The sequence below is a fragment of the Balaenoptera physalus genome (genome assembly GCF_965194825.1).
Source record: "Balaenoptera physalus genome assembly, chromosome: 7".
In the NCBI taxonomy this organism is placed as follows: domain Eukaryota; kingdom Metazoa; phylum Chordata; class Mammalia; order Artiodactyla; family Balaenopteridae; genus Balaenoptera; species Balaenoptera physalus.
In genome coordinates, this window is record NC_138886.1 from 100,946,652 (window position 1) to 100,973,000 (window position 26,349).

The 26,349-nt window shown below is 37.9% G+C and overlaps 1 protein-coding gene and 1 long non-coding RNA gene across 2 annotated transcripts in view; one reads left to right on the plus strand and one right to left on the minus strand.

Moving 5' to 3' along the window:
• LOC309665140 (serine palmitoyltransferase 1-like) overlaps positions 1 to 26,349 on the plus strand; it is a 93,367-nt gene that overhangs the window by 27,665 nt on the left and 39,353 nt on the right. The window lies entirely within an intron of this gene.
• On the minus strand, positions 74 to 4,397 carry LOC309665169. The gene is made up of 2 exons (XR_014266262.1): positions 2,434 to 4,397; positions 74 to 1,860 (listed from the first exon to the last, which is right to left on the minus strand). It is a non-coding gene; the product is annotated as an uncharacterized lncRNA (long non-coding RNA).

Below are 26,349 nucleotides of genomic sequence, written 5' to 3' on the forward strand. Positions count from 1 at the left end.
GCAAGCATGAAAACATCATTAATTTCACTGTACATCTCCATCAGAATTTTTGGGTGATCAGGTGCATTGTCAATAAGCATTCATATTTTGAAAGGAATTTTTTTTCCTGAGAAGTAGGTCTCCACAGTGGACTTATATTCAGTAAACCATATTTTTATACAGATGTGCTGTCATCCAGGCTTTGTTGGTCCATTTAAAGAGCTCAGGCAGAGTCAATTTCGTGTAATTCTTAAGGGCCCTAGGATTTTTGGAATGGTAAATGAGCATTGGCTTCAACTTAAAGTCACCAGCTGCATTAACCCCTAACAAGAGAGTCAGTCTGTCCTTTGATGCTTTGAAACCAGGCATTGACTTCTCCTCTATATCTATGAAAGTCCTAGATGGCATCTTCTTGCTTGCAATAGAAGAGCATTTCATCTACATTAGAACTGGTTGTGTAGTGGAGCCACCTTCATTACTCATCTTAGCTAGATCTTCTGGATAACTTGCTATAGCTTCCACATCAGCACTTGCTGCTTCCTCTTGCACTTTTATGTTATAAAGAAGGCTTCTTTCCTTAAACTTTATTTGCCAGCTTCTGCTAGGCTTAATTTTTTCCTGCAGTTCCCTTACCTTTTTCACCCTTCATAGAAGTGAAGAGAGTTAGGGCCATCCTCTGGATTAGGCTTTGGCTTAAGGGAATGTTGTGGCTGGCCTGATCTTCTATCCAGACCACTACGTATTCATTCAGCCAGTCTGTGTCTTTTTGTAAAATTTACTTATTTTTATTTTATTTTTTAAAATTTATTTTTGGCTGTGTTGGGTCTTTGTGGCTGCATGTGGGCCCTCTCTAGTTGTGGTGAGTTGGGGCTACTCTTCATTGCAGTACATGGGCTTCTCATTGTGGTGGCTTCTCTTGTTGCAGAGCACAGGCTCTAGGCGCGTGGGCTTCAGCAGTTGTGGCACATGGGCTCAGTAGTTGTGGGTCACAGGCTCTAGAGCGCAGGCTCAGTAGTTGTGGTGCACGGGCTTAGTTGCTCCACGGCATGTGGGATCTTCCCGTACCAGGGCTTGAACCCACGTCCCCTGCATTGGCAGGTGGATTCTTAACCACTGCGCTACCAGGGAAGACCCAGTCTGTGTCTTTGGGTTGGAGTGTTTAATCCATTCACATTTAAGGTAATTATTGATATATGTGTTCCTATTACCATTTTCTTCATTGTTTTAGGTTTGTTTTTGCAGGTTTTTTTCTTTTCTTGTGTTTCCCACTTAGAGAAGTTCCTTTAGCATTTGTTGTAGAGCCTCGTTTGGTGGTGCTGAATTCTCTTAGCTTTTGCTTGTCTGTAAAGCTTTTGATTTCTTTGTCGAATCTGAATGAGATCCTTGCTGGGTAGGGTATTCTGGGTTGTAGGTTCTTCCCTTTCATCACTTTAAATATATTGTGCCACTCCCTTCTGGCTTGCAGAGTTTCTGCTGAGAAATCAGCTGTTAACCTTATGGGAGTTCCCTTGTATGTTATTTGTCATTTTTCCCTTGTTGCTTTTAATAATTTTTCTTTGTCTTTATTTTTTGTCAGTTTGATTACTGTGTGTCTCGGTGTATTTCTCCTTGGCTTTATCCTGCCTGGGACTCTCTGCACTTCCTGGACTTGGGTGGCTATTTCCTCTCCCATGTTAGGGAATTTTTTGACTATGATCTCTTCAAGTATTTTCTCAGGTTCTTTCTCTCTCTCTTCTCCTTCTGGGACCCCTCATGCGAATGTTGGTGTGTTTAATGTTGTCCCAGAGGTCTCTTAGGATGTCTTCATTTCTTTTCATTCTTTTTTTCTTTATTCTCTTCTGCAGCAGTGATATCCACCATTCTGTCTTCCAGGTCACTCCTCTGTTCTTCTGCCTCAGTTATTCTGCTATTGATTCCTTCTAGTGTATTTTCCATTTCAGTTATTGTATTGTTCATCTCTATTTGTTCTTTAATTCTTCTAGATCTTTGGTAAACATTTCTTGCATCTTCTCAAACTTTGCCTGCATTCGTTTTTTGAGGTCCTGGATCATCTTCACTATCAATATTCTGAATTCTTTTTCTGGAAGATTGCCTATCTCCCCTTCATTTAGTTGTTTTTCTGGGGTTTTATCTTGTTCCTTCATCTGGGACATAGTCCTCTGTCTTTTCATTTTGTCTATTTTTCTGTGATTGTGGTTTTCATTCCACAGGGCTGCAGGATTGTAGTTCTTCTTGGTTCTGCTGTCTGCCCTCTGGTGGATGAGGATCTCATTTTAACTGTGTTTTATCTTATTTGGAGCTGGTGATCTTCTTGGATGTGTAAGTTAATAATTTTCAGCAAATTTGGGATGTTTTCAGCCATTTAAAATATAGTTTTTCTGTTCCTTTCTCTCTTTCCTCTTTTCTGGTACTCCTATCACATATATTTTGGTATATTTGATACCAAATGTCCACATTTCTCTGAGGCTCGGATATTTTTCTTCATTCTATTTTTTTCTGTTTTTCAAATTGTATAATCTCTATCCATTTATGTGTCTTCAAGATTGTTGAGTGTTCCTTCTCTCAGTTCAAATCTACTGGTGAGTCCTTCCAATGAATTTTTATTTTTATTAATATTTATACTACTTTTCAATACCAAAATTTCCATTTTTTAAAAAATAATTTCTGCCTCTTTATTGGTATCTCTGATGAAACTGTGTCTTCATATCAGGCTTTACTTCTTTAAGCATGATTTACTTTAGTTGTTGATATATTTTTCAATGGTTGTTTTGAAGTCTTTGTCTGTTAAATCTGGTCCTTCTCAAAGTCAGTTTCTGTTGCTTGCTTTTTTGCCTGAGTATGTGTCAAACATTCCTCTTCCTTTGCACTTCTCATATGGTTGTTTTTGTTGTTGTTGAAAGCTGAACATTTTGGGTAATGTATTATAGCAACTCTGGATACTGATTCCCCTCCCTGCTCACCTGGCTTGTTGTTATTTGCTTTTTTATTTGTTTTGTGACTTGGCTAAGATTATTTTTGTGAAGTCTGTTTCTTCCACAGTGTGAAGCAGTGTGAAACCTCAGAGGGTCCATGAATGGGTTCATGGAGCTTCTCACATTGTCAACCTGGAAATGGACTTTATGTGTTTTGTCTACTACTAAGATTTTTCTTGTGTTTATCTTGAATAATTAAACAAATTGGAAATAGCAGCGTTTAGTATTCTGATTTTCTCTTTTCTTATCCTAAACATGTTCCTTTTTAAAAATAGCATTTTTTTTTTTTTTAAGATCATGATTTTAATGGCTGCTCTGCCATTTTACTCTGTTGGTACAACCAATTCTCTAGGGAGGCCGTTAACCATTCTTGCTGTTACAGTTTTCTGTCTTCTTTGCTCTGTGATCCTATGCTCTGTTAGCAGAGTTGTCATTCTAAAGCAAAGATATGATCTTTACCAGGGTTCTGTTGTATATAAGCAAGGCTACTGGCTATGGTGACATATGGCTCAAGCTACTCACTTCCAAGGTGCTGGTCCTGAGTGCAGGATGCAGTTCCACAGCCTTATCTTGGCGCTTAAGACCTTCACATACTACCCCAGCAACTTCTTTAGCCTTTCTCACTAATGAATCCTTCATTTTCTACCTGTATGGGCACTTGCCCTCCCTTGCGCTACCCCAAATATTCTTGCCTCTGTGCTGTGGTTTTGCATTATGTTACCATAAATTCTTATCTCCCTTCTGTTACTGTTAGAGAATTACTGCTACAGACGTTTTCCTGGGGCTTCCAGCCAAAAACTCTTCTTTCTCTCCTATACTGTAGTAGGTCTTTGTGATGAGTATTTTCTAGGGAGATTTATGCTCAGTCAAAATTATCACTTTAGATGACTGTAGTCATTTAGTAATTACTTTAGGTGTCTGGTCATTCTCTCCTATTTCCTTCCTCCTTTTTATTTGTTAAAGACCTCCTCTGTGCCTAGCACCTCGCTTTGGAAGTGCTGGCATACCTTTTACACCATTAGAATAACAGTGTAGAGAAATGGACCTACATTAATTTTCTTCCTAGGGCAATCATTGTGGTTTTTCAAGCATAACATCCTTGTTTTTCATTAATTAAAACACATGGAATGTTTTATTCTTCATAAAAGACCTTGGTTGTTACTGGCAATTATTTAATTTTTTCAAAAATAAAAACAATGTGGGGGTGGTATGGGGTATCAAGCAGCGAGCGTCCCCTTCAAAGAATAGCAAGAAGCAGGACACCGTGAGACCTGACTGTTTTGGGTGTAGATGTGGCAGCTTCTTTTTATGAAATCTAAAAACAGTTTTATCCTGTAGACAAAAGGAGAAAAAAACTTTAGAGACACAGATATTAACAGGTAACTCTGTATTCATTAAATAACTATGCATAGGATTGTGACCCAGTAGCTTACAGATCAAAATTTGAGTCAGGCCACAAGCCTGCCTCCTTCAGGATCACCTCATAGGCTATTTTTCAAGTATGCTTCTGATGTTGGTGGAGAGGGCAGGTATATCAAGAAGAAGGAACTAATTAAATACTTTGTTACTGCCATGTTTAGTGAAATTGAGATAAATTCTCGCCAGGAACGTTTTTCTTTATTAACTTGACCTTAAACGACTTTTTCTCTGACTCTACCCAGGACATCTTAAAAGCCTATGCCATTTTCTCCCTACAAAATATGCCTAAAAGGATCCCAAAATAGTACAGACTATCAAGACAGAGATGTCTTCTGTTTGCTCTTTGGGTGGAAGGTTTTTAAGCACTACAAACTTTGCTAACAATCTGATGCCCAATGCCTTAGGTAAAGGCACTTAAGCGTAAAGAAGGTAACGCACTGTAAAGATGCCCAGAGATGACATATTAATCTGCTTGGGCTGCTTTAACAAAACACTACCGACTGGGTAGCTTAAAGAATAGATATTTATTTCTCATAATTCTGGAGGCTTAAAATCTAGCATCAAGGTGCTGGCAGATTCAGTTCCTGGTGAGGACCCTCTTCCTGGCTTGCAGGTGGCCACCTTCCTGCTGTGTCCTTACACAGTGGAGAGAGAGTGCGCAAGCTCTATCTCTTCTTATAAGGACACTAATCCCATCATGGGGGCCCCACCCTTATGACCTCATCTAAACTTAATTTCCTCCTAAAGGCCTGCCACCAAATAGCATTACTTGCGGGCTTCAACATATGAATTTGGGGAGTACATAAACATTCAGTACATAACAGGTGATCGCCCCCACATTTATCATTGGATTTTAAGATAATCATAGAGCCCACATCCCCAGCTAATGTAGGATGTGTGCACCTGTACACTGGGAGAGGGTTAACAACTCCTCTCTGAGAATCAGAGTTCAATAGTCCTGAGAGAAAACTTGGCAGGCAGGAAACTCTCTCTCTTTCTCTCTCTCTTTCCTCTCAGGCCTCTTTTGGGATATAATCAACATACCATGCAATTAATCCATTTCAAGTGTACAGTTCAACAGAGGAGTCCCTTTGTAAGTGTTGCGGGAAGGCTATTCTTAAATGAAACAAAAATGTGATAAAAGAGAATGTTTGGGGATCTTTCTCACATAAAGAGAATTGATTAGTGACAATGACACCACCAGCTCAAAAACAGGAACACTGATGCTGTGAACTAGACACCTAGGTGATTTTGTGAGAAATGCTTCATAGATAATTCTGAATGAATGTTGGCTGTTGTTCTTTGTTGGTTTAAATATAGGTCTTGGCCACTTGTATGCTTATATTGTTTTGGATGTTTTCTTGTATTCAGTTCAATTCAAAATGGGGTTATTTGCGATTGAACAAAATGGGGGATAATTTCACTGTGGGTCTAACATTTGGCTAGGACACAGGTAAGATGAATGTTATGAGAAAGATAGAGTGGAGGCATTGGCTAGGTCCACACTAACTAAGTCTCTAACAGGAAAACTTCTGTGTTTAGTTTGGAGTTTTGTAATGTAGACTCTAATTCCATTGTCCGTCTTGTTTAGGCTGCTTTGGGGGGATGGTGACTGTCTTCTTCCCTGTACTCTGTGTGCTCTCACTACCTGCTGCCTCTGTACACAGACAGGCAGCTGCAATAATGAGGTGTAATAAATCAGGTGCTGAGCTCATGGCAGGAGTTACAAATTATTCAAGACTTTCACAGGGGAGCTTGGACTAAGACTATCCAGGTAATGCTGCAATCAATCACAGAGTAGAAACACTGCCTCAGTCTGCCAAGCGAAATCAGAGAAGGCTGTCTCAGAACATTGCCAAGCGACCCTGTGGTGGGTGAAAGCAGCATGAAAATCATAAGGTGATAGGATACTATTTGGGCTGCCTCTCCTAATGGAAATTTTGAGTGTATTACCTGGACTTTCCCTCTTTTCTAGCAGAAACAATTGTGATAAAATTACCTTGGAAGAACATTGGAAGTTTATTTTTGAGACTAGTCATCTCTTGTTCAATAGTAAGTGAATTTCACTGTGCTTGAAGTATTATAGTCAGTTTGAGTTATAAACAAACGCAAAACACATTGTCTTTAATTAGGAGATTCAAAAATGCCAATATTTTCTTATTTCTATCCCTCTTGTCAAGGAAACAGAAACTGCACATTGTAATATAAAAATCAGAATTACTCATTTGTTCATGGTCACTTACCTTCAAGTGTCTGAAGGAGGAGGGGAAGTATTGTTGACAGGTGGGTCTCCATGAAAAGTTACATGTTTAAATAAGTTGTTTCAACCTAATTATATAGCATTTGTACTTTTAACTGATGCCTTTAAAATTAATGTCAAATACAAAAAAGTGTTATGTTAATCAGAAGTCCTCAGATGCTGGCCCTAGTAGCAGGGAATAATTTTGGAACAAGGAACACGCTTATTACCTTATTATCCTTATTACCTACTTTAGTAATTCACGTGGCAAGAGTACTGTACTTAGCCTGTGTGGTAAAAATGTTAAGTTATCAATACAGGTGCTGTATAAACATGTTTATTGATAAAGCTAGTATGTTTAGAGTTTAGAGATTTCTATATGAAATTAGGAATATTTACACTGTGAATAGTGAGAAGTGAGAAGAAAGGATCTTTCAGTTGTGAAAATTAGATATTTGGAGTCCTAAATGTTAAGACATTGTTAAATTGATGACTACAACAAGTCTCCATTTCCTGTAGACACACCTCTTTGAAATACATGGCTTTACTGTCCATCTTTTTAAGAGGTAGAGTCTTTTATCCCGTTTATTTACCTAGAATGGCCTTGTGACTGGCTTTGACCAAAAGAATGTGGAGTGAGTAATATTTGTGACAATCTGATCTAGGACTCAAGGGGACTTTTGACTTCCTCTTACCCCATAGAATGTAGTGTGTCTGTGTGAGGAAGCTTGGTAGAGCCTCATAAAGGGTGAGACCACGTGGAGCTGAGATGGGATCTTCCAGCTGAGGTCCCTCTGGATGAATCAGTCCCCAGTTGAACAGCCACATGAATAATCTCAGATGAGACAAGCAAAAGAACTTTTCAAAAGTTCTTTTCACAACTTGAGCCTGGCCCAAATAGAATTGTGAGCAAATATAATCCTGTTTTAGCCCCTTCTGGCGTACTTTGTTATGCAGTGATAGATACCTAACACAGTTATTCTAAATGCCAGCATGCAGGGTTAAGTCTAGTAAAAGGACTAAGAATTCATGATCTTGCTCTTTGTTTCTCTTAAATGCTCCATTTAACTAGTTTTCTGTTTTTGATCAACTGTTGTAAGGTACTACATGGTTAGGAAAGCTCAGCATTATCAACTTACAATCAGCTGTTCTTAAGGCATTTTATGTATTAGCCAATCCCACTATATGACTCCCATTACCTCCCTGTGTTTAATAATACCTCTCCTTCCAGTCTGGCGTCCTCTCTTTGTAGACAAAAAGACTACAGGGTCTATCGTTTGTTGATCTTTCAGTCTCCGGTTCTCAGTAGAGTGCCTTCCACATGTACTGTTCAGTGGGCGATTATTGATTGATTGGGTACATCTTTGTTGTGCTTCTGCCAGAGTCTATGGTCTTTGCTGGCAGGTAACTCATTCTCTGACTCCAGGATCCAGATAACTGCCTGGCCCATGGCAGATAATCAATGCATTCTTGGGATTGATGGATGCCTTTTGCTTATTTCTCTAATCTCTGTCAAGGAAAAGTAGAGGAAAGTTATATACAAAAATAAATGATTTTACTTTTGTGAGAGCCAAAAAAGTACAGTGTGAATCCATCACCTTCAATGAATTCCTGGCTCAGACCACTGCATGTTAAATGGTAAAGTAACTGCAAGTACTCTAAGACTTCTGCAGTGAGAAGGGGAGCACCATTTCAGGAACAGATAATTGTAAGTTACCTTTGGTTTTTTTTTTTAATTTATTTTTAATTAATTTATTTAGTTTATTTATTCTTGGCTGCACTTGGTCTTCACCGCTGTGTGCAGGCTCTCTCCAGTTGCGGCGAGTGGGGGGCCACTCTCCGTTGCGGTGCACGGGCATCTCATTGCGGTGGCCTGTCGTGTTGCGGAGCACGGGCTCTAGGCGCGTGGGCCCCAGCAGTTGTGGCACTTGGGCTCAGCAGTTGTGGCTCGCGGGCTCTAGAGCGCAGGCTCAGTAGTTGTGGCGCACGGGCCCAATTGTGCCGTGGCATGTGGGATCCTCCCGGACCAGGGCCTGAACCCATGTCTCCTGCACTGGCAGGCGGACTCCCAACCACTGTGCCACCAGGGAAGCCCTGTAAGTTACCTTTTAAAATCTCCAGTTGGTGCATATGTTTAAAAGTGAAATATGCATTGCTAGTGGGCTCCATCTCACAAAAGTGAGAGCTTCCTGCTCTTCCTGTCAGTGCCTGACAGTTCATGTTTTTCTTAATACTCATCAGTATGCCCTCTGTCCCCTACTAGAATAGGTGACTTTAAGAAGAGGACCTCCACTGTGATGATCATGGACTGGAAGGGTTCTGAAGGAGATGTGAGAACAAGTTGCCTCACTTCCGTTCTGAAAGTGAGCAAGAAGCACAGCCAAGTAGTCGGGAAGAGCCAGCAGGGCTCTTGGGTTGTAGGCATTGTCCCATTGTGTTCAGAAAATCCCCTCTGGCTTTGTTGGATATTCCCTGTTAGATTCTTTAAAGTAACAAAACAACCCTCTGTTTTGAGGAAGAGAGGAAAGTGACTGATGTGTGACGTATGGACTGCCCACATACTCATTAAGGGTCATATAATGTATGCAGTCAAAACTTTGGAATTAATGAAAAGAATGTTGGTGGTAGAGATTTAGGAAGGATCTAGAAGCAGGTACTCTCTTCAGGGGGTTGCACGTTCTAGTGACCACCTAAAGAGCTAGAACTCACGCACGTGAATCATTAGCATCAGGCCAGTGAAAGAGGATTCTGGGAACAAGCCCGCTCTGAAGATGGAAAAGCATTCCTTTTACCAGATAAGTATGACCCTAGGCCTAAATGAAATACATTTAGATCTCACTTAGATTGTGACCTCCAGATGTCTGAATTAGGAAAATTGCAAGTTTGCTGGATGTTCCTATTTCAATATGGATTGAGGGGATAAACATCACATGCAAAGATTTTTGGAAAGTACAATTTGATGACCTCAGCATGCAAGGCATAGACCAGAATTCCAAATCTCACAGATGTTTTCTTTTGGCTGATATTAAAAATAGTCCTTCCAAACTTTGTTTTGGTTTGTCCTCACCTTTTGGCTATTGTGAATATGTTGCTATTAATATTTATATAGAAGTTTTTACTTACACACCTGTTTGGAATACATACCTACGAGTAGAATTGCAGTAATTCTAAGTTTAATTTTTTTAGGAAACGTCAGACTGTTTTCCATACTGATTGTACCATTTTCTATTCCCACTAGCATTGGACAAGGGTTGTGATTTTTCCGCATCCTTGCCAACAGTTGATATATTCCACTGTTTTGATTATAGCCATCCTAGTGGGTGTAAAGTGGTATCTCATTATGGTTTTGATTTGCATTTCCCTAATGAATAATGATGTGGAGCATCTTTTCATGTGCTTGCTGGCCATTTGTATGTCTTCTTTGGAACAGTATCTATTCAAGTGCTTTGCTTATATTATAACTGAATTGTTTGTCTTTTTGTCATTGAGCTGCACGTAGCTTGATATTTCCTGTTCTTGTCCTTTATATGAGTGAGATGGTGCAGCATGTACTCTCTTGTCATGGGTTCCTTTTGCATAATATTGTGTTTTTGTATTCATCTGTATTATTACACATAGTGGTAGAGCATTTATGCTCGTTGCTGTGTTATTTTCCACTTTACATTTGTAATTTATTCTCCTTTATGTTTTTGATGGACATTTTATAGTTTCCAGTTTTTGGCTATTCCAAATCACACTGCAATAACAATTCTAACGGCTCATAGTGAGCATTTCTGTACATGCCTGTTGGTGCTGGCAGCTGTGGAAGGATTGACTGACAGCAGTTTATACCACAAAGCAATTAGTCTGAGTGATCTGGAGCCTTGGACACAGATGTTATCATGGGTTATTATTTCTAACGGAGTTGTTTCCTTAAAGGAGGGCTCATACACTTAGCAACCACCTCTCTCTCCAGTTGAAAGCATGTTGACGTGTAGGTGTCTGCACCTCCAGGTTATAGGGTTTCTTTTTTTCTTTTTCTTTTTTTTATTGAAGTATTCTTGATTTTCAATATTATATTATCAATAGTTTCAGGTGCACAACATAGTGATTCACTATTTTTATAGATTATACTCCATTTAAAGTTATTATTATAAAATATTGGCTATATTCCCTGTGCTGTACAATAGATACTTGTAGCTTACTTATTTTATACATAGCAGTTTGTGCCTCTTAATCCCCTACCCCATTTTACCCCTCTCCCCTTCTGTCTCCCTATTGGTAACCAGTAGTTTGTTCTCTATAACTGTGAGTCTATTTCTGTTTTGTTGTATTCATCTGTTTGCTTTATTTTTTAGATTCCATATACAAGTGAGAACATACAGTATTTGTCTTTCTCTGTCTGACTTATTTCACTAAGCACAATACCCTCCAGGTTCATCCATGTTGTTACAAATGGCAAAATGTCCTGTTTTTAGTGGTTGAGTAATATTCCATTGTATATATATATACCACATATTCTTCATCCTTTCATCTGTTGATGGACACTTAGGTTGCTTCTATATCTTGGCTAATGTAAATAGTGCTGCTATGAACTTTGGGGTGCATGTATCTTTTTGAATTAGTGTTTTTCTTTTCTTTGGATATATACCCAGAAATGGAATAACCGAATCATATAGTAGCTCTATTTTTAGTTTTTTGACGACCTCCATTCTGTTTTCCACAGTGGCTCACCAATTTACCCACCACCGTGTATTAAGATTCCCTTTTCTCCACATCCTCACCAACCAGGTAATAGGGTTTCTCAAGGTCAGAAATAGCCTTATTTTTGTTAGTTCCTCTGTCACAAACAGGATTGTGCCTTCTGTAGATTTAATAGATGCAATGGAGGCATATGGACTAGATACTTATGGAATATTAATAAAAATGAAAGATCCACATACAATAAACATCTTAAGACTTGCTAAGACATGGTGTTTTCTTTCTTTTCTGCTTGTCCCTAGAACTTTTGAGTCTGTAATTTCTTGGACTCCTGTATGGAATGCTCTTATATGCAGCTAATCAGCATCTTTAACTCCTGCTCCATGTGGATCCAGAGTGTAGACTTTCTGCAGCAGCCCTCTGTGGACATCTTTACACTAGCACTAGACAGCTATTTCTTAGCACTTTAAAAATACTTTAGATTAATAGTGATGAGAGTGGACATCCTTGTCTTGTTCCTGATCTTAGAGGAAATGCTTTCAGTTTTTCACCATTGAAGAAGATGTTTGCTGTGGGTTTTTTATATATGGCCTTTATTATGTTGAGGTAGGTTCCCTCTATGCCCACTTTCTGGACAGTTTTTATCATAAATGGGTGTTGAATTTTGTCAAAAGCTTTTTCTGCATCTATTGAGATGATCATATGAGGTTTTTTTCCTTCAATTTGTTAATAAGGTGTATCACATGGATTGATTTACGTATATTGAAGAACCCTTGTATCCCTGGGATAAATACCACTTGATTATGGTGTATGATTCTTTTAATGTGTTGTTGGATTCTCTCTGCTAGTGTTTTGCTGAGGATTTTTGCGTCTATATTCATCAGTGACATTGGTCTGTGATTTTCTTTTTATGTGATATCTTTGTCTGGTTTTGGTATCAGGGTGATGGTGGCCTCATAGAATGAGCTTAGGAATGTTCCTTCCTCTGCAATTTTTTGGAAGAGTTTGAGAAGGATAAATGTTAGCTCTTCGCTAAATGTTTGATAGAATTCGCCTGTGAAGCCATCTGGTCCTGGACTTTTGTTTGTTGGAAGATTTTTAATCACAGTTTCAATTTCATTACATGTGATTGGTCTGTTTATATTATCTATTTCTTCCTGGTTCAGTCTTGGAATGTTATACCTTTCTAAGACTTTGTCTATTTCTTCCAGGTTGTCCATTTTATTGGCATACAGTTGCTTGTAGTAGTCTCTTAGGATGCTTCGTATTTCTGTGGTGTCTGTTGTAACTTCTCCCTTTTCATTTCTAATTTTATTGATTTGCATCCTCTCCCTCTTTTTCTTGATGAGTCTGGCTAAAAGTTTATCAATTTTGTTTATCTTCTCAAAGAACTAGCTTTTTAAAAAATTGATCTTTGCTATTGTTTTCTTTGTTTCTATTTCATTTATTTCTGCTCTGATCTTTATGATTTCTTTCCTTCTACTAACTTCCATGCTAGCATTGGAAGTCCTATCCACAGCAATCAGAGAAGAAAAAGAAGTAAAAGGAATCCAAATCAGAAAAGAAGAAGTAAAACTGTCACTGTTTGCAGATGACATGATACTGTACATAGAAAATCCTAAAGATGCCACCAGAAAACTACTAGAACTAATCAATGAATTTGGTAAAGTTGCAGGATACAAAATTAATGCACAGAAATCTCTTGCATTCCTATACAGTAACAACAAAAGATCAGAAAGAGAAATTAAGGAAACACTCCCATTCACCATTGCAACAAAAAGAATAAAATACCTAGGAATAAACCTACCTAAGGAGGTAAAAGACCTGTACTCAGAAAACTATAAGACGCTGATGAAAGAAATCAAAGATGACACAAACAGATGGAGACATATACATGTTCTTGGATTGGAAGAATCAATATTGTGAAAATGACTATACTACCCAAAGCAATCTACAGATTTAGTCCAATCCCTGTCAAATTACCAATGGCATTTTTCACAGAACTAGAACAAAAAACCTTAAAATTTGTATGGAGACACAAAAGACCCTAAATAGAAGATGTGGTACATATGTACAATAGAATATTACTCAGCCATAAAAAGGAACAAAATTGGGTCATTTGTAGAGACGTGGATGGACCTAGAGACTGTCATACAGAGTGAAGTCAGAAAGAGAAAAACAAATATCATATAGTAACACATACATGTGGAATCTGGAAAAATGGTACAGATGAACCAATTTACAAGGCAGAAATAGAGACACAGATGTAGAGAACAAATGTATGGATACCAAGGGAGGAAAGTGAGGGGGGGTAATGAATTGGGAGATTGGGATTGACCTATATACACTAATATGTATAAAATAGGTAACTAATGAGAACCTGCTGTATAGCACAGGGAACTCTACTCAGTGCTGTGTGGTGACCTAAATGGGACGGAAATCCAAAAAAGAGGGGATATATTTATACGTATAGCTGATTCACTTTTCTGTACAGAAAAAACTAACACAACATTGTAAAGCAACTATACCCTAATAAAAAATACTCTACATTATTTTGTTAGTTATTTCATAATGACTCTGAAGCAGATAAAATTCTTAAGCGATGAATTTGCCTTTATTTCCTTCAAAGTAAGAAAAAACATCAACATGACTCCTCTTTTCTTATTAGGTTGGAGGATAAAAAATACTTCTTGATTTATAGTTTGAAGGGACAGGGTGTATAATATATATGTCCTTATCATTATCTTTTTATCTTGTATGCCACTAATAAAGAGACCAAACAAGATTTCTTTAGAAGAAAAATATCCGAATGGGAAAATAACATATTTTTGCAAGAAAACTTTTCTTAAAACTCTCACTTGGCCATATGAGTTTGTTTTTTCGGAAGTTCTATTCCTATGACTTTGAAAACCTTTCTCTATTCATTATGAACATATGATACATATGAGATATTTAGTCCATTTATGAACTATTCTCTGTCCTGGCTTAATTGTGGTATGTTATAGATAATTTAGTAGATTTATTTGTTAAATGTATGTGCCTCCTGTTCTCAGACACTGCTTAGCACAGTGAAAAAATGGGGATTTTAGAATTGGACAGACCTAGATCTCTTTATTTGTGGAGTGTCCACTGACAACTTACTTAATCTCCCTGAGTCTTAGCTTCTGCATATTTAAAATAGGAATGATAACATTTGCCATGGAGGGTTGATATGAATTAAATTCCATTAGCAAAAACAGTACAAAGAGCCTACAACATACTAATCGAGGAAGAATGACCTTTCCTTGCAAAAGTGTTCCATGCACACAGGAAAGAAACATGGTACCTAAAAACAAGAAATGCTAAACCCTTAAGGATTTGAAGGAAGCGTTCACAAAGAGAAAGATGAAACATTGCCAGAAATCAAGGGCTGGCTCAGTCAGGATTAATGTGAACATGGGCATTGTTCTTTCTCTGACTGGGTGGTGGTGTGTGTGCAGGTAGGGTCAGTCTGGGCCGGACCTGCAGAGCTGTGTGCACGGTGGGGTTGGCTCTCCTCACTTCGCCCTCAGGAATGGATGCTCCTGGGAGTGGACATTGGGAGGGGTTCTTAGAAGAAAGAAACCTAGAAGGGTTATATTTCTTTAGAGTGTTTTTAATTGATAAACCCTGCAATGTGCCTTTGGTGACTAGGTTCTCCCATTCTTGGAGGATGAGAGCAGGCAGGAGGAATAGCTGTCCCTCAGGAGACAGGAGGATCCTATTCTCCTTCCTTTTCATCTCACTTGTACAGAGAATCTGTCTTTCTCAGGGGTATACAGAGTAAGAGGACCTTCTAAAAATCAGTCAAGCCAGAGCGACTCCAAGTTTTGGAGAAGTGGCTGACAACTGTGGCAGCTGTAATCAGAGCCTCTCCTGGGAGCCCTGAGACCCACCACTGTCCTGTAACTTCCAGTGCAGCTCCTCAGGCTCTTTTCCCAGGAACCAGAGTTCTTGCTCTGCTCACTGACTTGGTGGCCCTGCCTGTGTCATCATACTTTTTTTCCGGGTCCTTCTTCCTTGGTTTTATAAATATAATGCATCCTGAACAACATATAAATAGTAAAATATGCATCATCAGAAGTTAATTCCAAGCTGTCTTCATTATTTATCCCTTATGTAGTTTGGGAAGGTATTTTAGACTTTTCAAGGTGCTGCTGCCTGCCGCCTTGTCCTCTGATGATGAGTTAGGGCCATGGTTTCTGTTTATTACTGGGTCCATTGCATATTCTGAGCCACTGCTCTCCATGTGAGCTATAGCATTGGGAGGAGGTTTCAAGGTGTGTAGCATCTGCTGCAGTAGATGCTGGACAAATCTTGTCGAAGGGGCACAATATGTTTACCTAGTAACTCTCAGACACAGTGAGCCCCGCCTAGAGGTGAGTTCTTTTTCTTTTCTGAGGATGTCTCTGGGATCTCTTCTTTCCATTTTTACAAGTAATTCTGCTCTGAAATTGGGAAGGCAATTCAGTTATGTTTCTGGCCATATATTGGGTGTCTTGGGCATTGCTTCAGGCCCTGTGTCCTAACCACTTTACTAGAACGGACCTGGGTGTATTTCTCTAAAAAGTGGCACTTTGTTATGTGACAACCGGAAAAGGTTGGCATGTAAAATTCTTACTTTCTTAGCATAGAATTTCATGTGGTCTGTCATGATCCATTTTTTAGTACCCTTACCTTACAGAAAGAAAAGAAAAGATAAGGCAATCAGTGCTGATGTTTCCATTTGCTTCAGTTAAGATTGATGTCAGGAATAAATCACAGATCCCAGGTCTAGGATCCCTGGAAATCATTCCCTCTAAAGTCTCTGATGGTGAAATCATCACTTACTTTGCTCTCTTCCTGGTAGAACACTTTTGTATGTAATGGAAGTTAAACAGTATTGTTTATCCACTGGCTTCGTGCAGCAAATTGTGTGAAGGTGGTTATGTTATTATAATTGCTGTTTTTGTTTTATACGTTCAGTCATTATTTATTTAGTGCCTCCCATATGTCAGGCACAATTCTTGGCATCAGCTATATAATAATGAACAAAATGGCCCAAGATACCTGCCCTCAGGGAGTTCTGTGATTGGAGGTACTCCAGCTTCATGGAGAAATAAACACAATGCAGAGAGATTATGTAACTTGCACAATCACCACCATTAGCAGGTCAACAAAGTTGGGATTTAAATCTGAGACTTATCTTAAAGCTAAGATTCTATTGATTTGTCTTGAAAGCTGTAAACGATCCAAATAGTGGGCATAAAAAAACACATTCCATGGGGAAAAAGTAGTATAAATATTATTTTAAGTGTAAAAAAAAAAAAGGGAAGAACAAATCCCCACTAAAAAGTTTATGATTTATTCCTGACTTCAACCTTAACTGAAACCAGTGAAAACATTGGCACTGATTATGTTTTCTTTTCTTTTAGTAAGGTAAGAGTACCAGGAAAATGGAGGCAGACCTATTTTAGGGAATATGCCAGATAATAGAAGTGGTGGGGACAGGTAAGTGTATGTCAACCACTGAGTGTAATTCACTCATAGAAGAACATTACGGATGAACTGCGAAACCTCACAGGGGGACGGTGAAGCAGAAAGAGCCTGCAGAGGAATTGAAAATACAATCATACCTGCTTAATATGATAGAATTTTCTGAGGGTCAGAAAAAGAAAATCAGTGGGGAAAAAAGTTATTTTTTCAGGCCCTTGGTAGAAACCAGAGAGTAATTCTCTGGACTTGGGGTATCAGTAGAGAAGTTGAAATAGATCACGAGTTACTTAGTAGGGACATAATGTTATGAATGGGCATATTCTCTGCCCTTCACGGCACTCTGTTTTTCTAGAATAGAGGTGCACTTGGATTAATGATAATTAGGCCATGGTTTTTCTTGTCTCAGTGGTTAATGTCCTGTTCCTTGGGAGGCTGCTTGATACAGTACTCCATTCCCATATCTGTGGGTCTGGAATAGCAGGGGATGGCTTTCTGAGGAGCAAAAAAGTTGTAACAATCAAAGGCTTATAATATTAAAAGGGATGAGATACTTTTTACATTGCCTGCTTTGGTCAGTAAAATGTTTCAGTATTAAGAGGGGAGGGGAATCCTGTTTTCAAAGTGAAAACATAATACATTTCAGTAGAAAAACAAAGGGATAAAAAGAAGATCGTACACTTTCCTTTGGCATTTGGCAAAAATCAGTCAGTTGATTTTAATATTCTTAGAAGGTACCTGTTTTGCAGTTTGGCAGTTTCTTAAAAAGCCAAGCAGAAATCCATCATATAAAGCCATCATATAATCCAGCCATTCTGCGCCTAGATATTACCCACGACAAATAAATCATATATCCACACAAAGACTTGTGTATGGCTGTTCATAGCAGATTTATTTGTAACAGCCCAAACCAGTAAATATCCCATATATCCGTCAACAAGTGAATGGATAAAGAGAGTATGATATATCCCTACAGTAGAATAATACATGACAATAAAAGGAAGTAAACTATTGGTACACACAACAGCATGATTAATCTCAATTATGCTGAGAGAAAGAAGCTAGAAAAAAATACTGTATGAGTCTATGTGTATGAAGCCCTAGAAAATGCAAATAAATCTGTCATTACAAAAAGTAGTTAAATGTTTGCCTGGGGATGGAAGGAATGAGGGGAGTGGGAAGGGGTTGCAGAAGGGCATGAGGAAACTTTTGGGGGTGATGGATGTGTTCACTATCTTAATTAGGCTGATGGCTTCATGGGCACACATATATCAAACCTATGAAACTGTACACTGTAAGTGCAGTTTATTTTATGTTACTGCTACTTCATTAAAGGTTTTAAAACATTTCTGTTTTGAAAATAAGTCTAAAACCATGCTTAAGTTTCATAGTTGCAGTCCAAAAAGCCAGTAAAGGAGGCAAAATTGTAATTTAAAAAATATCTCATTTTTCATCATAACATTTCATTTCTCCTTGACAGTAGAAAATAATCTAGTCAATTTCAGATTTCTCAATTCATTGCAGAAATTTCTCAGTCAGTGTAAGGTTTTGCTTGGGAATCCAAGTTCTTTGTATATCTGTTTTTATGCGAGGGGCTTACATGCATTATGGAATGGGGAGTTGGTAAGGGGTGGAAAGGAGCCCCTGACCCATGCCTTGCTGGCCTCTGTCATCGATGCCATTTCTATACATTGTTCCTTGGCATAAAGATGTCCAGGTCACCTTGGGCAGTGATACTGGTCAGTCTGAGCACTTGCTCAGTTCCCTCTGAGTCTTCTGGAATTGGCATACGCCTCAACTTTTTGTAATGCCAAGAATGTTGCATTTTGGAGCCTGCCTGCCCTATACCCTTGCCAAGTAGCAGTTACATGTCTCATATTTCATTTGAGGGATGAGCATAAATGGAGAAGGAAATACGCACTGATTTGGAGCTCAGTTGTTCTCCCAAGATCCACAAGGCAGAGTACCTCGGGCCATTTTCTTTCTTTTTTTTTCTTAATGTGATTTGGTTAATTTATTGTTTTCTTTTCTTTATTTTTATTGAAATATAGTTGATTTACATTTTTGTGTTAGTTTCAGGTGTACAGTAAAGTTATTCAGTTATACATATATATAAATATATGTATTCTTTTTTATATTCTCTTCCATTATAGGTTATTACAAGATATTAAGTATAGTTCCCGATGCTATACAGTAGGCCCTTGTTGTTTAACTGTTTTATATATAGTACTGTGTATAAGTTAGTCCCAAACTCCTAATTTGTCCCTCTCCTCCCCTCCCCTTTGGTAACCATAAGTTTGTTTTCTATGTCTGTGAGTCTATTTCTGTTTTATAAATAAGTTCATGTGTATCATTTTTTGTAGATTCCACATATAAGTGATATCATACAATATTTGTCTTTGTCTGGCCTACTTCACTTAGTATGATAATCTCTAGGTCCATCCATGTTGCCACAAATAGCGTTATTTCATTCTTTCTTATGGCTGAGTAATATTCCATTGTGTGTGTGTGTGTGTATATATATATATATATATATATATATATATATATATATATATATACACACATACACCCACACACACATCACTTGGGGCCATTTTCTTGATTCTTGGGAACCTCTGTAAAATGCCGGTAACAGCTGCCTCACAGGGTAGAGGTTAGCAGTGAAGATGCTGGAGAAAATACTTGGACTTCAGAGGCACTCAGCACATGGCTGTTACTTCTCTCCTTCTCACGTAATTATCTGTCAAAGGAACTGTAGCAAAGGTCATGCAGAATCGTGGTGTTAGGATAATCCTGATGTCTTTTTTTCTTAATAATCTGCATCTCATGGCTTTCCTACAGCAACAGTTCATGAAATACTTCAAGATTATTAGAAAAAGAAAAGCTGCTAGAAAAATGCAAGAACATTAATATACTAACAATGCTACTTTAGTTTTATTTTTCCCACACCTACAAGTCTTTTCTTCCTTCTCCTCTTCTCTTCTTCAATGCTTGGTTTGCTCTAGGTTCTGCATGACAATTAAATTATAGCCAAAATTATTATCCCAGTGAGGCTAGAGATGATTTCATTTGTACAGAGCACATTCAAAGAATAAAATAGCTCATAAATGTTCTTTGTGAAAATATTTATACTCAAACTATTAAAACATTGAAGGAGAAAACTGTAATCTTGAAGAAATTATACTTCTGTTGGCTGGTGCTAAAGTCACTGTCCTTCTCCACATCACATAATTCAGCTTTCAGAAGTGCTCCACAAAGAAATGGCTGAATGAAGTGTAGAAGTGGTTAATTGTGGGAGATCAAAATTCAGTCTACCTGTCCTGGCCCTCAGGCTCTGGGGGAGCTGCCTAAAGGCCCCCTACAAGGGACTGCTAGGAAGGCTGGCCATGCACATCCTGGAGAGGTGAAGGATTCGTCTTCACTTGAGCATGTTTTAGGGAGTGACTCTAATCCTGAAACCTCATGGAAACTGCTTCACAATCTATATTTTTTGTTTAATGAATTGATGCCGTATTGACATTTTATCTATAAGACAATGAGAGTCATCTTAGAATAAATTCTTTCACTTCAGGACATTTCCCACTCCAAAAGGGCTTCTGCTTAATGAGAAACAGAGGAACAAGGTATGTAATAGCTAATATGCTTCATGTAACCACCACTGAACCTGTTAGGTCGGGAAGAGGACTACTTTAAGAATCAGTAGAAGCAAATGTCCATCAACAAAGAAATGGATAAAGAAGATTTGGTGTATATATATATATATATATATATATATATATATATATATATATACACACACACACACACACACACATAGATATATATATATACACACGCACACACACACATAGATATATATATACACACACACACACATAGATATATACACACACACACACACACACACACACACACACACAATGGAATATTACTCAGCCATAAAAAAGAATAATGCCATTCGCAGCAACATGGATGGACCTAGAGATTGTTATACTGAGTGAAGTAAGTCAGAGGAAGACAAATATCGTATGATATCATATGTGGAATTTAAAAAAATGGTACAAATGAACTTATTTACAAAACAGAAATAGAGTCACAGATGTAGAAAGCAAACTTATGGTTACCAGGGGGGAAAAGGGGGGGGGGAGGGATAAACTGAGAGATTGGGATTGACATATACACACTACTATATGTAAAATAGATAACTAATAAGAACTTACTGTATTGCACAGAGAACTCTACTCAATAGTCTGTAATGGCCTATATGGGAAAAGAATCTAAGAAAGAGTGGATATATGTATATATATAACTTATTTCCTTTGCTGTACACCTGAAACTAACACAACATTGTAACTCAACTAGACTCCAATAAAAATTTAAAAAAAAAGAATAGGTAGAATATTCCATGCAAGGGCCAGGCCGAGCCTCTTCCTTTTTAGTCCACATGCAGGATTTACTTTAAGCATCCCACCTGTGTGTGATCAGCATTCTACTGCCCTTTTAAAAAATAATGGCAGGCGTAAATCCCCTCGTGTTTTTTCAGATGCAAACACTGACTTAAGGAGATTGTTGCTCTCTCCATTCCCTGGTGCTTCTACCTTAACTGCATACATACAGTGCAGGGATAATGTTTTTGGATTACCTTAAAGTTCCAAAAAGGCAAGGGTGTGGAGAAAAGAAAAGCCTTGTACACTGTTGGTGGGAATGTAATTTGGTACAGCCATAACGGGAAACAGTATGGAGGTTCCTCGAAAATTTAAAAATAAAACTACCATATGATCCAGCAAAAAAGTGAAGGAAATAGGACTGTCACTGGGAAGCTGAATCAGGATAATTTAGCAGTGATTGGAAATGCTAATATTTTCCAATATTGGCATGTTTAATGTTTTGAGCTATTTCTTTTATGCCCCAAATGTGTATTGTTGTTGTTGTAAAACATTTCATCCAGTCCTTAAAAAACTTACTCAATGAACACTTCTTTCTGACCACTCACTACCAATCCTGAGCTGTCAGAGGAAGGGGTGCTCAACAGCCGTAAGGCCTCTCTGAAATGGCGTGATCCTGTTTCTCCCTGGATGATGGCACGTAGACATAGGAGACCTGTGACTCCCACAAAGCAGACAGCTGGGTAACATATGTGTCTGTGCTTATGCACGGTCCTTAATGGACACAGCCAGACACTAACAAAGGATTAAGGCGTTGATTCTATTTTTTCCAGTATGTACAGAGTTTATAGAAATTATGTTTAAAAAACAACCTGAACTATGAATCATCCCTCCTACATCTTTTTTTTACTTCCTTCTAGAATTTGGGCAGTTACTGAATTCCATGTTTATTCAGAGTTTTTAATAAAACAGATTTGCACCGAGGACTGCCGAAAATACAAAAAGGTTACATAAAGCAGAGCGTATCCACTACTTTGTTGTACATGAAAGCAATGGAACAAAACATCAGCTAAGGAGGCAGCTGTGGGGTCCATGAGTCATTTGGGTGAAAGATGGTAGTACCCGAGCCAGGAACATTGGAGTAGAAATAGAGGGGGAGGGTGAAACAGGTGTCGACTTTTCCTCCTCTGCACTCCCAGTATCTATGCCTCCCTTCCACCTTTCCCTACACCACAAGCCTGCTGCTCCTGGTCTGTCTTAATTCAATGTCCAAAAATAAGGCCCCAAAGTTAAGCTTTTCATCTGTACTTAGTCCTGGATTTAGAGTAGACTGTTATTTCAACTTAAGCTGATAATCAATTATTTGTCAATTTCCGTAACATAACATATTTTTAAATGGTTTTGAGTCTATCATCTATTTAAAATTCCAGAGAGGAAAGAGTTTTGATTTTTCAGATTATTATAGAGGATTGCACTGCTTTAAAGTTAGATTTGTTTTCCCAATTTATTAGCCACGCTGCACTGGTAGAATTTAAGAATCTTTAAGTGAAAAATAAGATTAGTTGTATCTTTTAACTATTCAGTCTTCTGCTGTGAGCTCTGTGGATAAATGTAAAATGACCCAAGAAAGTTTCTCTCAAGGAATCTAATATTGTGCATTTCCTGGCAGTGTTTCAGTTCTTATGGTGGAGCAAGCCTAGAACACAAATGACTAGGAATTGCTGCATATTAGAGAAATAAGCTTTTTCTTCTGATCACTGCTTGCCCGGTGGTCCATCCTCGTGCTCCTCTGCATCTCCTCTCCATGCTGCCCCTGTTTCTTCCACTGAGTGGTTGAGAATCACAGCAAGTCAGTGATGGTCTTTGTGTATGTCAAGATGGGGCGCTGAGGCAGCTCATTTCCTTATACAGAGCCTTCTCCCTCAAAAGGAAACTGGATGAAGTAGTCAAAATAGTTTCCCATGGTTTCTTGAGCTTGCTTCTAGCTGCAGTGTCTGCTCATTTCCAAGCATGATTTAATACACAGTAGTTTGTTTTAATATCATTACAATGAAGACATAGAATTCTTTCTTTCTCTCTACACCTGGAATGACATTAACTAGAGTGGAATGCTAGAGTTTATTAAGCCATTTTTATTTCTACTAATAGCCCAGCAATGGCAATCAGCCTGTAAAATGCTGGTTACTTTCAGCATTAAACTTCTGCTGCTTTCAAGTCAGGGATGAAACATCGTGGGGGGAGAATAGAGAACTGGGGCAGAGACAGAATAAGAAAAGATGATAGGATGAAATGGAACAGCTCTACAAATGAGAATATTTGAGCTTTATATTATAGGGTACATTTGTACTCACGGCTCATAATAATCACAATATTTTCAAGGACATTTCTTTTGCTAAAGGTTCTGTTGTCCAAATGAGCATTTACATATTTTACTTGGTTTTAATGCAGCATTTATTGGGATGTTTCCATATTTTCAAAACCCCAATCTTAAAAATTATTTTTTGGACATCTATACACACACCCTGTAGTGTGTGTGTATGTGTGGTAGGGTACGTGTGTGTAGTATGTGTATGCATGCATGGGTGTATGTGTGTGTAAGTAGGTGTGCATATGTATAAATATGTTCATGTGTATAAGTAGGTGTTTATGTGTGTAAGTGGAAATGTATGTGTGTATATATCTATGTGTACGTTTCTGTTTGTTTTTGTGTTTACATGTGTATATACATGTGTACATATGTGAGTATTTGTGTGTAAGTGGGTGTGTATGTGTGTGGATATGTGTGTGTGTAATTATTCTGTGGCATATACATTCAAATGTCACAAATGTGACGCATGTGACAGCGACCACAGGATCAAAGTTTTCATGTTTGTTATATTTTCTGAACACTATAACCTCAACTTTCTGCACCATGTTGCTTGGAAGACATAAAGTTACAAAACGAATGATCTAGTTTGTACATTTGACTAATCCATTTGTTGACAGCTCCTGTTAACGTGGATGTCATTTTTTTCTTGTTCTTATATCAGTCAAGTGGCTTCAGAAAGGTAATTTTTTATTCTAAAAATATAGTAACTTGAACAGTATTACAGTTATCAGGTTTGGAAAATATATATCTTCATACCTATGATCACTATTAGTATGCTGAATTCATGTTTTCTTTTACTTCTTTTTGTTGTTATTGTTGGAGGCTTTATGTTAAGTGACACAATCCCTGGAGATAAAAGAGTTTTTACTCCATAGCTGCTGAAATCAGAAGCAAGAAAAAATGTCCTGGACATAGGTTTTGAGCTATGAGAATGTCTTCAGTCTTGTGATGTCTGCTGAAAAGCATTAAATGAATGAATTAGGTTTTTAATCTCACAACTGGCTATTTTGAATGGATGAAACATTCTAACTCACATTTTTATAAACCCAGAAATAATTAGTTGCATCTTCATTTTTTCCATTATTAACTGCATTCTAAAATAAATGCTCTGGAATGGAAAAAACGTGAAATGAGGGACAGCACAGAGTTTTGTGAGCCCTATATATGATGGGGTGTGGAGGGTGGGAAGATCTTTCAGATCCAGATTCAAAATGTCCCTTGATAGAAGGTTTCCAGATTATAAGAAAAATTTACCAAATGCCACTGGGTTTATTAATTTTATAGTCTTTCTAAGGACTAGTTTTTGCAATGTTAAAACTATTGTGTTTCTTCTTCATTGATTTCTGCTCTCATCTTTATTTTTTCCTTCTTTCTTTTGCTTTAGCTGTTCTTTTTCTTGCTTACACAGATGGATGCTTAGATTATTGTTTTTAAGAAATTCTTTTCAGATATGCACATTTAAAGCTATTATAAATGTCCCTCTAAGCCATCCCACAAGTCTTTTTTTAAAAAATTATTTATTTATTTATGGCTGTGTTGGGTCTTCGTTTCTGTGCGAGGGCTTTCTCTAGTTGCGGCAAGCGGGGGCCACTCTTCATCGCGGTGCGCGGGCTTCTCACTGTCGCGGCCTCTTTTGTTGCGGAGCACAGGCTCCAGGCGCGCAGTTTCAGTAGCTGTGGCTCATGGGCCTAGTTGCTCCGCGGCATGTGGGATCTTCCCAGACCAGGGCTCGAACCCGTGTCCCCTGCATTGGCAGGCAGATCCTCAACCACTGCGCCACCAGGGAAGCCCCATCCCACAAGTCTTGATTTTCCATTATTTCATTATCATTCAGCTCATAATATTTAAAAATATCTCTTGCGTTTTATTCTTTGACCATTGGATTATTTAGATTGCTGTTTCACAATTTTCTAACATAAAAATGTTTTTAGTTCCCACTTTGATTATTATTTATTGATTATTATTGATTTCTAACTTAATTCCACTGTGGTCATAGAAAGTACTCCATGATTTCATTCCTTTGAAATTGTGGAGGCTTGACTTATGGAACAGCATTTGGCAATTTTCACATATGTTCTATGTACATATATGAAAAGAATATGTATTCTGAAGAATTGGACACAGTTTTCTTCCTAGATGTGTCCATTAGATTCAAATTCTGTCTGATCTATTCATTTAACCTATCCACTAAGCTCCTAATTTCAATTATTACATTTGTAAGTCCTAAAATTCCTACTTAATTATTTTATGTAGGTTTAGTTCTTGGCTAAATTTCTTAACCCATTCTTCACCAGACCTGCTTCAGTTATTTTAATTTTATTCTTTGAATGTCAATTGAGTTTTTCATTTTATTGACTATAAATTTTATTTTGAATTTACTTGTTCTTTTTAATTTGATTTTATTTCTTTGTGATTATCTCTAGACCTTCATTTCTTATTCTGACATATTTAGTCCATTGTCTCATTCATGTTTTACATTTTCACAAATTCTTATTGTTTCAGTTTTCTTGTGGCAGAATTTTATTTTATTTATTTTTTTAAACTATTTGTTCAGATTCTTTTATTTTTTAATTTTTTTAACATCTTTATTGGAGTATAATTGCTTTACAATGGTGTGTTAGTTGCTGCTTTATAACAAAGTGAATCAGCTATACATATACATATATCCCCATATCTCCTCCCTCTTGTGTCTCCCTCCCACCCTCCCTATCCCACCCCTCTAGGTGGTCACAAAGCATCGAGCTGATCTCCCTGTGCTATGCAGCTGCTTCCCACTAGCTATCTACTTTACATTTGGTAGTATATATAAGTCCA